Below are 14,377 nucleotides of genomic sequence, written 5' to 3' on the forward strand. Positions count from 1 at the left end.
TTCTTATTTTTTGTTATTTTTTTAATTTTTTTTTTTAATTTCAGCTTCCTTGTTCATTCTTCTTCATTTGAAGTACTCTTTTTTGTTGTTCATTTTCTTCTTCCTCTGGTGATGTTTTTTTTTGATGTTAGTAGAGACGGGGTCTTACTCTGGCTCACTGCTGTTCATACTGGTCTCGAACCCTCTGAGCTCAGGCCATCCACCCGCCTCGGCCTCCCACAGCGCTGGGACTACAGGCGTGAGCCACCACGCCCGGCCATTTTTTGTTATTTATTTATTTTTTAGTGATAGTCTCACTTTATCGCCCTCGGTAGAGTTCTGTGACGTCACAGCTCACAGCAACCTCCAACTCCTGGGCTTAGGGGATTCTCTTGCCTCAGCCTCCTGAGTAGCTGGGACTACAACACCCCTGCCTCCATTAACTGCTTGGTCAGTACGGTGACCTTCCCACTCCCCACCCGCTGACCCCTGCCCTCGGTTCCTTGTCGGTTCCCAGTAACAAGAAGAGGCTGGGAAGCCTGATGGGTTCCTGATTGGGTACTGGTCCCACTACAACTGTTCTAATTGTGGCATTACTCCATCAGGAACTTCCCTCACAGCAAAAGCCACATCAGGGACAATTACTTGAGTGTGCCTTGGCCTGAAGAACTCACTCCTAGAGTTGTGTCGGTCCACTGTTCAGTTTGAGAGTTGTTTCCAAATCCAGTTAATTTTCCAGCCACATCCAGGAGTGCTTCCTGGCAACACAGTAACTTGGACTTGTGTCCAAAAGGACTGAAAAGGTTCAGCATCCTCAGTTGCTGTCAAATCCAGACACACCTGGCCCAGCATGAGGACTCTGGTTCTTCTGAGGGACGAGAGGACCTTGGCTTCTGCCCGAGTCCCATTTGTTCTTGAGGGCAGTAATCTCTGGGTAGAGAGGTAACGTGAAGGCATTAGATCAACACAGTCCAAACAGCACAGACTCGGTGAGGGTGTCTAAGGGCCCTTTGGTCCTCCTTGTGTTCATCTGCAGTAAATGCCAAAGCTGGCGACAGGTATCTTCCCCTGCTACAGCCCAGAACTTTAAATTCTATGGCCTAATAGTGAGAATTTCCTTCAGGGGTAAATCATCAACCTCCTGTTTGGGGACTCCATGGTATAATTGCCAGGTCCACATTGTCCTGTGTTCTAGACCTTTAATTTCTTTGTTTCTTTCCCATTTACCCTGAATGGCATTTACCTTGGCCTATATCCAGACTTCTAGTCACAAAAATGTGTTGCCCAGTAAATTTTCTAAATTTAATTGTCCATGACAGAGCCATTTGAACAAACTGGTCGGTCTGATCCTCAGTAACTATCCATCACTAGACATTCCTGTTTTCCATTACAGATCCAGGCCAAGGTGACAAAGACCCTAAGAGTTGTAGGGTCTTTTGCTCATGGGTCCTTACCAGACAACAAAAACTCTGCTTCAATAAGCTGCTGTTTCACCATGGATATAAAGATCCACTGACTGCAGCAGCCCTGGGTGGTCTTCACGTATTCTTCCTCCATGTTCATGTCATCAAGGTGGACGTGGCCAGGCTGGCTTGGAGCATTGGATCAGTCATTAGTCAACCGATTTCCCTCCTTCTCAAATAGCACAACTAACCTGTAGTCCAGAAGCCAACCTCTCTGGTCTCACTGGGCTTTTGCCCAAACATCTCTCTAAAGTTCCTTCTTTCCCCTCACTCACTACAAGAGGAGACCACACTATACCTCTGCATAGCTGACTAGCCCTGCTGAGCAGGAGACATCTCATCTGGGGTCATAGCTAAGAGTTGGAGGGAAGCAGTTTTACTTTTCCAGTGGTATAAAAAGTGTGAACAAAAAACGCAGTTATTTTTGTGGTTCTTTTCTTTTCTTTCTTTCTTTTTTTTTTTTTTTTTGGAGACAGTCTCACTCTGTTGCCCAGGCTAGATTGCCATGTCTTTAACCTAGCTCACAGCAGCCTCAAACTCCTGGGAGGCCGAGATGGGTGGATTGCCCTGAGCTCACAGGTTTGAGACCAGCCTGAGCAAGAGCAAGACCCCGTCTTTAACAATAGCCAGGCATTGTGGTGGTCCCAGCTACTTGGGAGGCTGAGGCTAGAGAATCTCTTGAACACAAGAGTTGGAGGTTGCTGTGAGTTATGACGCCACAGCACTCTACCAAGGATGAAAAAGTGAAATTCTGGCCTTTCGGTCCTAGCGGCGGCAGTGCTGAGCCAGCGGTGCCCGCCCTCTGTCCTCCGCGCCCGCTCTCCGGTCGTTCGCCCGCGCCGCCACCATGACGGGACAGGCCATCTCCTTCGCCAAGGACTTCCTGGCCGGGGGCATCGCCTCTACCATCTCCAAGACGGCCGTGGCCCGGATCGAGCGGGTCAAGCTGCTGCTGCAGGTGCAGCACTCGAGCAAGCAGATTACGGCCGATAAGCAGTACAAGGACATCGTGGACTGCGTCGTGCGCATCCCCAGGGAGCAGGGCGTGCTGTCCTTCAGGAGGGGCAACCTGGCTAACGTCATCCGCTATTTCCCCCCCCAAGCCCTCAACTTTGCCTTCAAGGATAAGTACAAGCAGATCTTCCTGGGGGGTGTGGACAAACACACTCAGTTCTGGAGGTATTTCCCCAGCAACCTGGCCTCTGGAGGGGCCGCCGGGCCACCTCCCTCTGCTTCGTGTACCCGCTGGATTTCGCCAGAACCCGTTTGGCTGCCGACGTGGGGAAGTCGGGCGCAGAACGGGAGTTCAAGGGCCTGGGAGACTGTCTGGTGAAGATCACTAAGTCAGATGGGGTCCGCGGCCTGTACCAGGGCTTCAACGTCTCAGTGCAGAGAATCATCATCTACTGGGCGGGCTGCCTACTTCGGCGTGTAGGACACCGCCAAAGTCATGCTCCCCGACCCCAAGAACACCCACATTGTGGTCAGCTGGATGATAGCCCAGACTGTGACGGCCGTGGCTGGTATCGTGTCCTATCCCTTGGACACCGTGAGGCGAAGGATGATGATGCAGTTGGGGCGCAAAGGAGCTGACATCATGTACAAGGGCACTGTGGAGTGCTGGAGGAAGATCTTCAGAGATGAGGGGGGCACAGCCTTCTTCAAGGGCGCCTGGTCCAACGTCCTCAGGGGTATGGGGGGTGATTCGTGCTAGTCCTGTATGATGAGCTCAAGAAAGTCATCTAAGAACAGCTACACTCATGCGGTGTGGGGACCAGGAGAGCCACGTAGAATCCCTAACCGTCACGGACCATCAACCTTCGAGAAATTCCAGTTATCCTGGCCTGATCATGTAGAGGCTGGGGAGGCTCTAGAAAGGGGCTCCAGATCATGATGACCATTGATTACGGGGGGAGGGGGATCTTGACATGTGGGCCACTCAGACCTAGAGTCCAGACGCTTGTAGGACCCATGTCGTGTTTAAGTATTTACGTAAAAAGAATCACGTCTCCCATTTGTACTTAAGCACTAGCTCCTCTTTGCACAGTGAGCGCTCCAGATGCTGTCCTCTGCTGGGCATTCCTGCAGAACAATAAATGGGGCACACCCAGCACCTCCAGCGTGAGCAGAGCAGCCTGGGGGTGTCCAGAGAGCCTGTTGGGGAGGCAGGCAGGGTCTGTGACAGGTCTTGTGGTGCTTCCCACCCACCCTGGGGGTGGAGCAGGGAGGGTCGAGTGTCAGCAGCTTGGAAGAGGTAGGATGGAGACCTACGCGGGAGCAGGGCCCTCCAGGCTTCCGTTGAACTCCCTGCTCTGGAGAGTGGTCTTTGCGGGCACTACTTTACAGTTTCTTACTCAGTTCATACAGCTGTATCAGTGCTATGAACTGAGTGGTTATGACCAAGTCTGTTTCTCACAGTTCTGCAGGCTGCAAGTGGGATACCAGGGCCTGGCAGGATTGGTGACTGGGAAGGCCGTCTTCTCCCTGTGTTAGTCTGGGGGGGAACTTCTCAGAGGTCCCTTCTCTAAGGGTACTAACCCTGCTCACAAAGGCAGAGCCCTCACGCTTCCTAAGGCCCTACCTGATGGCATCGCCTTGAGGGTAAGGAGTTCTGCCACTGTGTGGTGGCTCCTTGGGCCGCCTTCTGCCTTCTGTTCCAGCAATGGCTGTAGTGGACATCCCAGAGGTGACAGACAGGGGGAGAAGCTTGTTTTGCAGGAGGAGAAGCTTGTTTTGAAATTTTCTCCACCAGACTGAGCATTCATGCTAATTGCTTATGAAAAGACATGTCTTCCTAAGAGCCTGCCTCCTGAGCTTTTGAAAAATACTGGCTCCAAGGCAGGATTTGTTTTTATCAGAAATCTCAAGGCATTGCCAGGTACAAGCCATTATTTCTGTCCTGATGAAACTAGATTAGGGCCAGGATATTCAAGTCATGTCTCAGCTGCAGTCACGTGGTTCATTCTGTGGGTGAGTGACCAAATAAGACTTTCCACCTATCACCCCCACGTGGGTCTTAACAGAGGAACTCTGGTTCCCTGGGCTCTGACCCATCAACTCCAGGGTTTCAATTTGGGTTCTCAGCTACCTGAAGCTGTGGGAAATGAAGGATTCAGCCTTGAGTTCAAAAAATAAAAAAAGAAAAAGTGAAACTCTGTGTTTAAAAAAAAAAAAGAAAAAACTGGGCTTGGGCTCAAGTGATTTTCCTGCCCCAGCCTCCCAAGTAACTGGGACTGGGACTATAGGTGCCCACCACAACACGTGGCTAGTTTTTCTAATTTTTGGTAGAGACGGGGTCACACTCTTGTTCAGGCTGGTCTCAAACTCCTAAATTCAAGCTATCCTCCCACCTCAACCTCCCAGAGTGCTGGGATTATAGGATTACAGGCCTGGGCCACTGCACCTGCACTGTATGCTTTTCTTAACTTGATGGGCTCTTTTCCCCTTTAATCACCAATCCAAACCATTGTGTGTCTCAGGGCAACAGGTTAAATCACTTGGACCTCTTGTCACCAAATGCATCAGCACTTAAAGTCACTACTACCCAAGCATTCGGATCCAATCTGGCTGGTTGGCCTACTGGTCTCACCGGTCTTTTCCAAAAAAGGGCAATGTGATCTTATCAACCTCTGGGAGGGAATTAAAAATCCAGTGTTGCTAACTAACCTGTCAGGAGCAGGTGAGCCAACATTCCTTGTAATATGCAGTCTATAGGAGGTTGAATGGTATCCCTCCCAAAAGGTATACCCTCTGGGACCTCAGAATGTGCCTTTATTTGGAATAGTGTTCTTGCAGATAATTAAGGTAAGGATTTTGGAATGAGATCATCATGAATTAGAAGGGCCTTAAATCTAACAATGAGTTATCTTTATAAGAGACAGAAAGATAAGGATTGCTGGCAACCAGCAGAAGCTAAGAGAGAGGCATGGGATGGATTATCCCTAAGGACCTCCAAAAGGAACCCACTCTGCTGACACCTTGATTTTGGACCTATGGCTTTCAGAACTGTTTTAAGCCACTAACTTTGTGGTACTTAAAGTCAGCACTTAAAGTCACCACTCATTACAACAGCCTTAGGAAACCAATACAGCCTCTTTTATAACAAGACAATCAGGCCTTCTTTAATCTTTGCTAGGAGTTAGTTTTGTATTAGTAACACAGAATTTCTTACTTTGTAAAAGAAGTTATTCCTTGAGTGCCAGAGACGTTTGGTGTTGTAAATCCACCTACATTGTTTCAAGACACTTCACTTGGCAAGCAGGCCCAGAATTTTGTTGGGTCTTATGGGTTATGGTGCCATCAACCACAGCCACCAAGAATGAGACCTTTAACTTGCCAATCAACAAGGCATCATGGTGGCGCCTGTGGCTCAAGGAGTAGGGCGCTGGTCCCATATGCCGGAGGTGGTGGGTTCAAACCCAGCCCCGGCCAAAAAAAAAAAACAAAAAAAAAAAAACAAGGCATCATTATGGAGTGAACATGTTGGACACCAGAGGAACTTTCCAGTACTTTATGCACTTTCACAATTCAAACATAACTCATCTTTACATTTATTCATACAATGAATGGGCTGAAGCCTCACTTTGTGATGTTAACTCTTTTTTTTACAGAAACACACCAAGTTTTAACACAGGTACCTCAGGGGTAGAGGGAGCGACATGCATGGTAAGCAGTTTTGCATTCATTTTTGGTTTTAAGTGGCCATTAACTCAGCCTCAAACTCACTTTTTTTTTTGGAAATACAGTCTCAATAGTGCCCTAGGTAGAGTGCTATGGCATGATAGCTCACAGCAACCTCAAACTCGAGCTGAAGCAATCCCGTTGCCTCAGTCTCCTTGAGTAGCTGTGACTATAGGAACCCACCATAATAAGTGGCTAGTTTTTCCTATTTTTAGTAGAGACTAGGTCTTGCTCTTTCTCAGGCTGGTCTTAAACTCCTGAGCTCAAGCAAGCCACCCACCTCGGCCTCCCAGAGTGCTGAGATTATAGGCAGGAGCCACCCCAGCTGGCCTTTTTCTTTTTCTTTTGGATTTTAAAATAAAAATTTTATTCTGATTCTAAATGAAAAGGATTGGAAATGAAAGTAACAAAAAAAGATTTCATCACTGGATATTGTGGTACATCTGTAGCAGTCTTGTATTTGAGGAATTAACTGCATTCCAAACAGCTAAAGATCCATGTCCAAACAGTGTAGGTATTTTTTAAACTGCTGCGTTCAATCTTAGGTCCATTCATGTCCTTCAGTGTCCCACAGATGAAGCACATGTGCTGCTTAGCTAGATAATAAAGTGGCACACACACTATACCACTGGATGTCATAAGACAGCCTATAAACTTGCACTTCTGATGCTAGGCTCCAGCTTCATTCTCACAGGTCATGGTCCTCCTCACTAGGAGAGCAGCTGTCTGAGCAAACTCTAAGTCATGTTCAAACTGTGCTGCCAAAGTTGAGTCCATAACCACTTCTGGGGGCAAGAGCAGGCATAGCAATAAACTCCAAGTTAGGGTCCAATAAATTCCAAGTTAGGGTCTGGCAAGCCAGAAGATGGAATTTTCAGTTGTTACTTTTGGCAGAAATGTCACAGTACTTAAGATTTTCTTCTTTTGGTAGAAGACAACAGATTTTGCCTTCACTTTCCTTTCCTCAATATCCAGTTTTAGCTGTTGGTGGTGGCTCATGCCTGTTATCCCAGCACTCTGGGAGACCAAGTCAGGATACCTTGAGCTCAGGAGTTGAGCCTGAGCAAAAATGAGACCCCGTCTCTACTAAAAATAGGAAAATTGGCAGCGCCTGTGGCTCAGTGGATAGGGCACCAGCCAAGGGTGGCGGGTTCAAACCCTGCCCTGGCCAAACTGCAACAAAAAAATAGCTGGGCGCCTATATAGTCCCAGCTACTCAGGAGGCTGAGGCAAGAGAATCGCCTAAGCCCAAGAGTTGGAAGTGCTGTGAGCTATGACACCATAGCACTCTACTGAGGGGGATAAAGTGAGACTCTGTCTCTACAAAAAGAATAAATAAATAAATAAATAATAAAAATAGGAAAATTAGGTGGGCATTGTGGCAGACAACTGTAGTCCAGCTACTCAGGAGGCTGAGGCAGGATGATCACTTGAACTCAGTAGTTTGAAATTGCTCTGAGCTAGGCTGGCTCAGACACCATGGTACTCTAGCCTGGGCAACAGAGCAAGACTATTAAAAAACAAAACAAACAAAATATATATATATATGTATTTCACTGATCTACATATCCAGAGCAGTCATAAAAACACAAATAGAGGTGCGGCGCCTGTGGCTCAGTGAGTAGGGCACCAGCCCCATATACCGAGGGTGGGGGGTTCCAACCCAGACCCGGCCAAACTGCAACAAAAAAATAGCCAGGCATTGTGGCGGGCATCTGTAGTCCCAGCTGCAAGAGAATCACTTAAGCCAGGAGTTAGAGATTGCTGAGATGCCAGAGCACTCTACCCAGGGCAACAGCTTGAGGCTCTAAAAAAATAAATAAAATAAAAGCCATGGCTCTGTCCTGTAAATGTAAGAAAAAAGCCTCCTGAACTTAGGTCCATGGGAACCTAAGCTCTCATGCTAAGACTGACCCCTGAACCCTGGGTCTCAACTCCCAGATCCAAAACCACTTAGGCACAGACACATTCAACTTTCAATATAAGTTTCCTTTTATTTTGAAATTGAAACAGCAAAATGAAGAGGTTTGTGGCTGAAATACCTTCACGGGAAAGAAAACTGGAGTGTTTGTTTATCCATCAAAAAAAAAAAAAACAAAAAACAAATAAACTCTGAAAGTCTGAGCCAGCTGTCCCACCTCCCCCAACAAAATAAAGAACAGTTAAAGGAGGGAGGAAGAGTACAATAAAAAAACAGGGTGGTGATGGCTGGCAGATATCCAGTAAGATACAATTTTCAAAGATGCTGCAATTACAGAAGGTAGCAGTTATTTTTTAAAAGTCACAAGCAGGAGCCCTCCAGCCCTTCCCGTTTTACATTCATAAAAATAAATGTTTCCCTCTCCTGAATAAATGATGTCTTAGAACTGCACACCAATCCACTTTGCCTCAGGGGAGGAGGCTCTTTTCACTTACTCTGGTTTCAGGGACCAGGACCAAGATTCTGGAGAAAGTAAAGAATCCAAATGGTGGTAGAGGATGTTTATTCATTATAACTCATCATCTGCTGAAATTAATTTTGAATGCGACTTTATATAGCAGTGGCTTACATAAAATTAGCACAGAAGTGTTAAAAGTGGTTCCCCAGGCCTCACAGGTGGAAATGGTGAGTCAAGACTTAAGCACCCTTAATACACACAGAGCCTTTCTTGGGAAGGGGTGGGGAGGGCAGTGACTAAAGTCACCAGGCCAGGAGGATGAACGGGAGAGAACTAACCTACTCACAGGTAGGACTCACTGGCAGGAGTGGGGTGGAGAGTAAGATGAGCCAGGGGCGGGCTGTGAAACCTGTACCTGTTAGAAGGGCTAGCAGGTTATCTTAAACAAATGAAAAAAATCACCAAAAAGTGTAACTTATTCATGGGGGAAAAAAAAAGAGAAGAGTTTGGAAAAGTATGGGAAATTAAAACAACCCAGTGGTCACTGAAAATGTCTCCCTCTTTAAAAAAAATTTTTTTTTGGTTTTTTGTTTTTTTTTTTAATTTTTTGGAAAGTATTTTTAAGGTAATATTTTTTTTTCCTTTGGAAAAAGAAATCTTTTTCCCCCCCTAACCTAAGCAAGTGGAGTTGCCACTACCTAATTTATCTCTATTGTTTTGCTAAGAGGTAGATAAAACAAAAGTGAAATGGGGCTTCTATGAGGAGGTCCATTAGAGGGTGGGGAGGGGCGGGGGTTGCCCAGTGGAACTCCCCTGACTACAAAGATGGCCTGAGTGAGTCCGAAGGACTGGGCCTCAGATTCTCTCAGGGCAAAGGATCCCACACCACCGCAAGTCCTTCTAGAGGCAACAGTCCCCCGCCTTGAAGACTGAGAAGGGATCCAGTGGAGGTGGAGGATCTCAAAGAAACCCTGTTGAAGAGGTCTCAAGTTTGGCTTCCCCAGGCTTCATGACTTTGGGGCTGACTGGTGGGTTCCAGGCTAAGCCCTGGGTCTAACCTCCAGCCAGGCCCCCTCTAGCAGAAGGGAAGAAGCAACTCCTTTCCTCACCACCTGGTCAGACAAAGCTATAGTAGTGAGAGAGGGGGCAAACTGGAGGCAAAGAGGGTGAAACCTGGGCAAAGGCGGCAGAAAGGGGGACCTAATGGCCAGCCCTCCCAACCGGGCCCATATGGGGGTGGGGATCCTGGCAGGCCTGCCTGTTCCCCAAGGACAAACCTTTTGTGGCACAAGCCTCTACTCACTCCTCCTGGCTGGGATTCACACCCTTATGCATGAGTCCCTGCCCTTGGTTCCAATCTTACTGTAAGGATTGAGGTAGTTAATCCATTTATACTCGTAGCATCCATCACTTGTGGTTACTCAAAACACATGCTCCCAAGGAGCTTCCTGCTATTTCCTTTAAGAAAAAAAAAAAAAAAATTCTTTTTTCTTTTGTCTTGTCAGTCCGGATTCAACCATACTAAGGCACCAGTACTGGCGCCATCAGACCAGACCGCGCCCCAAAGCAACGCACAGGCCCAAGGGTCAGGGTTGGGACTTTCACCCTCTACTTCCCCACTTCAGACATGAGGCCTCTTCCCTGTCCTGTACCCCATGGAGAAGCCACCTGTATCCAAAGGAAAGAAACTGAAGGTTTCAGCTGGTGTCACTCTAAGTAAGTTTGAATAGAAGAAAAATGTTCTGCATCTAAATCATCAGGTATTGTAAGGGAAATGGCTTTTATGTCCCCTGGCATCGATGAGGGTTTTTCTTGAATCTTCCAGCAATTGCTGTGTCAGGCTGTGCTGTTTTCCTTCTAATGGTGGCCTGTGGTATAAATGGCAAAGCCACTAGGATCTCCCCATAAACATTTGAGCGGGAGGAAGGAAGCCTCCCCCACTCGGCCCTGCCCGCCCCATGAGAGGGAGAGGAAGGGGTTGCCTGGAGGCACCAGCTTTTCTTGTGGATCAGGAAGGCTGGAGCAGCCCTCTGGGACTCTGTGAGGTAGTTATGCAGCACTGCTCATTCCCAGTTTGGCAGAGGGTACATGGGGGGGTGGGAGGAGGGGAAGGCACCCTTGAGAGCTAACTGAGGCCCCTCCTCACTGCCCATCTGCCAGGCCTGAAGGGAACACGCGGCGCCATCTCTGCAGTAGGGGCACGGGACCGAGCAGTCCCACAAGGGGGAGTTATTTGGAGCCCCAAACTTTCCCTCCTTCCCCAAAGTGCAACCAGGAGCCGTCAGACCCTTTTCTCAGCTCCCTATCCCTTGGCAAAACCACCGCCAAGTCCCCCAGGGGTCGCGGAAGGGGAGGGGCCTGCCCTTAACTCACCAGGCTTCCAGGAACCCTTCCCCGGAGACAGCCCAGGTGGGTCAGAAGCCGCCTCTCAGCCTCTGTCTGTCTTTGGCACAGAGGAAAATGGACACGTAGAACCAATTGGAGCGCCCCCTCCAGTGTCCTCTGGGTTTTACACAGGGTCTTTTCTGCCAATAGCGAGGCATAAATAAGAGAATAGCTCCCCAAGTGCCCTCAGAAACGGAGAGCTCAGGGAAAAGGGGGAAAAGATTGGTACAGGCTGGGAGGAGGGGAGGAAAGAGTGGAAAGATGATAAAACTCCCTGTCCTTAAAAAATGGCTCTCTCCTGCCCAGACCCCTCACAGGAGCTGCGTGTCCACAACACAAAACTGCAAAAGGCAACCAGACCCAAGAGGGGATTAAAGCCATCGGGTGTAACTGGCGGATGCAGCTTCAAAGTAAGTCAGTGAATCAAACCATTTGGTTTTCTCTGTATTTCAAACAATTTAAAAATATATCTTAAAGAGATGGTCCTTTCTTAAAAATATATATGTAGCACACACACACACATATATATCTTAGAGCATGGAAGCATTCTTTTTAAGTCGCTTTTCTCAAATCATCCAAATCTCCCAAGTGCTTTTCACCATAGCTTGTTATTTCACCAAGGATGGGAAAATGGAGGTGCTGAGCAGGAGGGTAAGGTGTTGCTCTAAAACCCTATGAGGCAAAGGAAGACCCCAAGAAGGCAGGCCCTTCCTCCTGCTGAACCTTAATCACCAAACTCCTTTTTGCTTTCTGGTAGTAGAACTTCCACGATTTTCCTGCTGGGCAAAAAAATCAGCGATGGGTGGAGCCTTGCCTAATCAAGCAAGTGAAGTTTTCTAGCTCCTTGCCCTACACTTTCTGGTCTCTTCTGCTTGCTGAATCAGCCAAAGGAAAAGGACTGGGGCTTTAGGTGTGAAGGAAGCAGGTCCCCAAGGAAACTGAACACTACAACAATCACATTTCAGGTACTGTGGGATTTTTTTTCTTTCTGATGATACTTTGAACCAGATATCAAAGCTTGCTTGCTGAAAAATTCGCTTTTAATCACTAAATGGCCGATGTCTGAATGTTATCTGCTTCATCTTAGGATAAAGCACATAGAGCCAGAGATGGAATGTTGGGAGACCCTTTCTGTGGTTGTGACAGGTTGGGGAGGCTTATTTCTACTGGCCTGATAGGATCCCTAAATGCTTTCCTGCTTCTCCTCTTTTTGGGCCAGTTAGTTCTGGGGGCTGCAAAGAAACGTTGTAGGGAGAAAGTGGTAAGAACATAACAAGGCAGGAACCTGTCCCAGTCATGTCCCCATATCCCCTGCCCCTCCTTGCCACCCACCACCACCCTAAATCAAGAATTCCCTAAGTTTGGGTCCACTTTTAAAAAAATCAATCAATCTAAAGAAGACAGGGAGACAGGGCAGTTATTTGAGTGTCTGTTTGCCCCTTGGCCTATGGATATAGACTAAGAAGAATAGCAAGATGGGATGGAAGTGAAACATGATATTAAAAAACGAAAAGCATTGCAATGACAAACCAGGTGGACCTCTCTGAGGGTGAGAGGGTGGCCTTGTCTTTCTTCCATGAACAGAATCTTGGCTCCCATATTTTTAGATGGAGAAATACAGCTTTTTTTTAAAAAGGGTATATTTCCTAGTTATTTCTCTCCTCGATAAAACGGAGGCAATATTTTAAAATATCTCAACAGCACCACTGGTGGGAAAAAACCAGCAGGGATACTGTTTAACTAAAGGAGGAAAGAGGGGAGGTCCAAGGGCCAGCTGGTTGTTGAGCATTGTTATTCTGCCACTGAGGGCCCACAGCTCTGCTAGGCCTTTTAATCATATCGCATAGGATACTCCAGTAGGGGCCAGCAGCTTAGGGCTCTAGAAGCCAGAGATCAGAGCCAGGTGAGTTCTGGGCTCTACCCCTGTGGGGTCTCTGAGACCTAGGCCTTCCCTCTCAGCTCCAGCCTCCTCCCAAGGGGCCAGTTCCCACTGCCTTTCCCACCAGGGCTGTTCTCCAGAGAGATTTACTGGCTCATGTTGTAAGAAATTATGAAACATAACTTTCTCATTTTTTCTTTTCATTAAAAAAATAAAATATTCAAGACTATCAGCTTCTCTTTTACTTTGCTTTTCTTTTTTATATAAAATATCAGCAAGCCGCAAAAAGAAAAAAAAAAAAATCAAAAAGAAAAAAATTTTTTTTCCAAAAATGGGGTTGGGGGAACAAAAAGGAAAATAATTGCTGAGGTAACTTCATACCTTGAGGTAGTTTACTTCGCACACAGCATTGCCTGACTCCGCCCACATGTCCTGGTTGTCTTGTTGGTGTTGTTGCAATGTTGGAAGGAGGAGAACTCCACACATGGGCTTTTCCATGTATAGAGAGAGGCCTTCCTTCCCAGCACACTTGCTAGTATTGTCCAGGGAAGCTAAAGTGCATTACCTGGCTAATATGCATTGTCAGTCAGTATATCAGGAGGGGAGGCCTTACTTCATTTAACTGATGGCTGCTGTCCTCCACAAGGGCTGAACTTCCACCGGATCTTATTGAGCCTGGTTAATTAACAACTTAAGCTTATTTACCCCTTTGTAGATAATGCTGGTGTTCTAAATTTTGTTTTTAGACATATTTTTTATCATGCCAATAAATGAATCATGGAGGCAGAAGCCATCAGTAAAATATTTCTCTAAAATATAAAAACAGAAGCAAGTACTCTCCAATTTACTGAATTTGCCAGATGATGGACTTTAGCTTTAAGGGGAGCTCAGGGTTGGGTTCTAAGTCCCACCACCACCAAGGAAACAGTGCCACAGCTGAGTGCCCAATAAGCCCTGACTCTGGGAACCAGCCCTTTTGGGAGCAAATGGGCTGGGGTGAGGGCACCATGGCAGCCATTGAGGCCACTCAAGTCCTCCATGGAACTGAGACTTTATCAAGGGGAGTCGGCATCCCCTTCCCAGTGCTCATATCCAATCATTAAAATAGACTTTTAAAAAATATAAAATTCGCCTGAGAATGATGGGAATCAGGGACAGTGGTCAGCCCCTACCCTGTGAGCAATCAACACCACCTACATGCACCTGGACATGGCATGGCCCCTGCATGGGCAGAGACGTGAATGTGGTGGGGAAGCCCCAGCAGAGTGGGGGAATTTCACTTGTGCCAATTTTTCAAGCCAGTGATCTGAACTAATCAGCCACCAGGGCACTCCTTTTAAACGTGGATTATAATATATTTTAAATATCATCTCCTCCCCTTCTTTATTCTTTACTGTACCTTTGATTAGTTAGAGAAGGGTTGGAATTAAACAACAGATACAGATGGGTCTTCTCCCTTGAGTCAATATTTTAAGTAAAGCAAAGCATTAGTTCCCATTTTTTTCTGGTAGCAGTAAAAATAAAAGAATGTAGGAAGAGGTGGTGTCAGCGCATGAGAATGGAGGTATTTTAGTTAATTAATCAAATAGAGGAAAAAAGACTGGAAAGATTTT

General features: G+C 46.9%; 1 pseudogene; it reads left to right on the forward strand.

The window, feature by feature from the left end:
- The first annotated feature begins 2,232 nt into the window (after positions 1 to 2,232).
- On the forward strand, positions 2,233 to 3,553 carry LOC128570093 (ADP/ATP translocase 3-like; annotated as a pseudogene).
- The last annotated feature ends 10,824 nt before the right edge of the window (positions 3,554 to 14,377 follow it).

Source organism: Nycticebus coucang, chromosome 18, assembly GCF_027406575.1.
Source record: "Nycticebus coucang isolate mNycCou1 chromosome 18, mNycCou1.pri, whole genome shotgun sequence".
NCBI classification, from domain to species: Eukaryota; Metazoa; Chordata; class Mammalia; order Primates; family Lorisidae; genus Nycticebus; species Nycticebus coucang.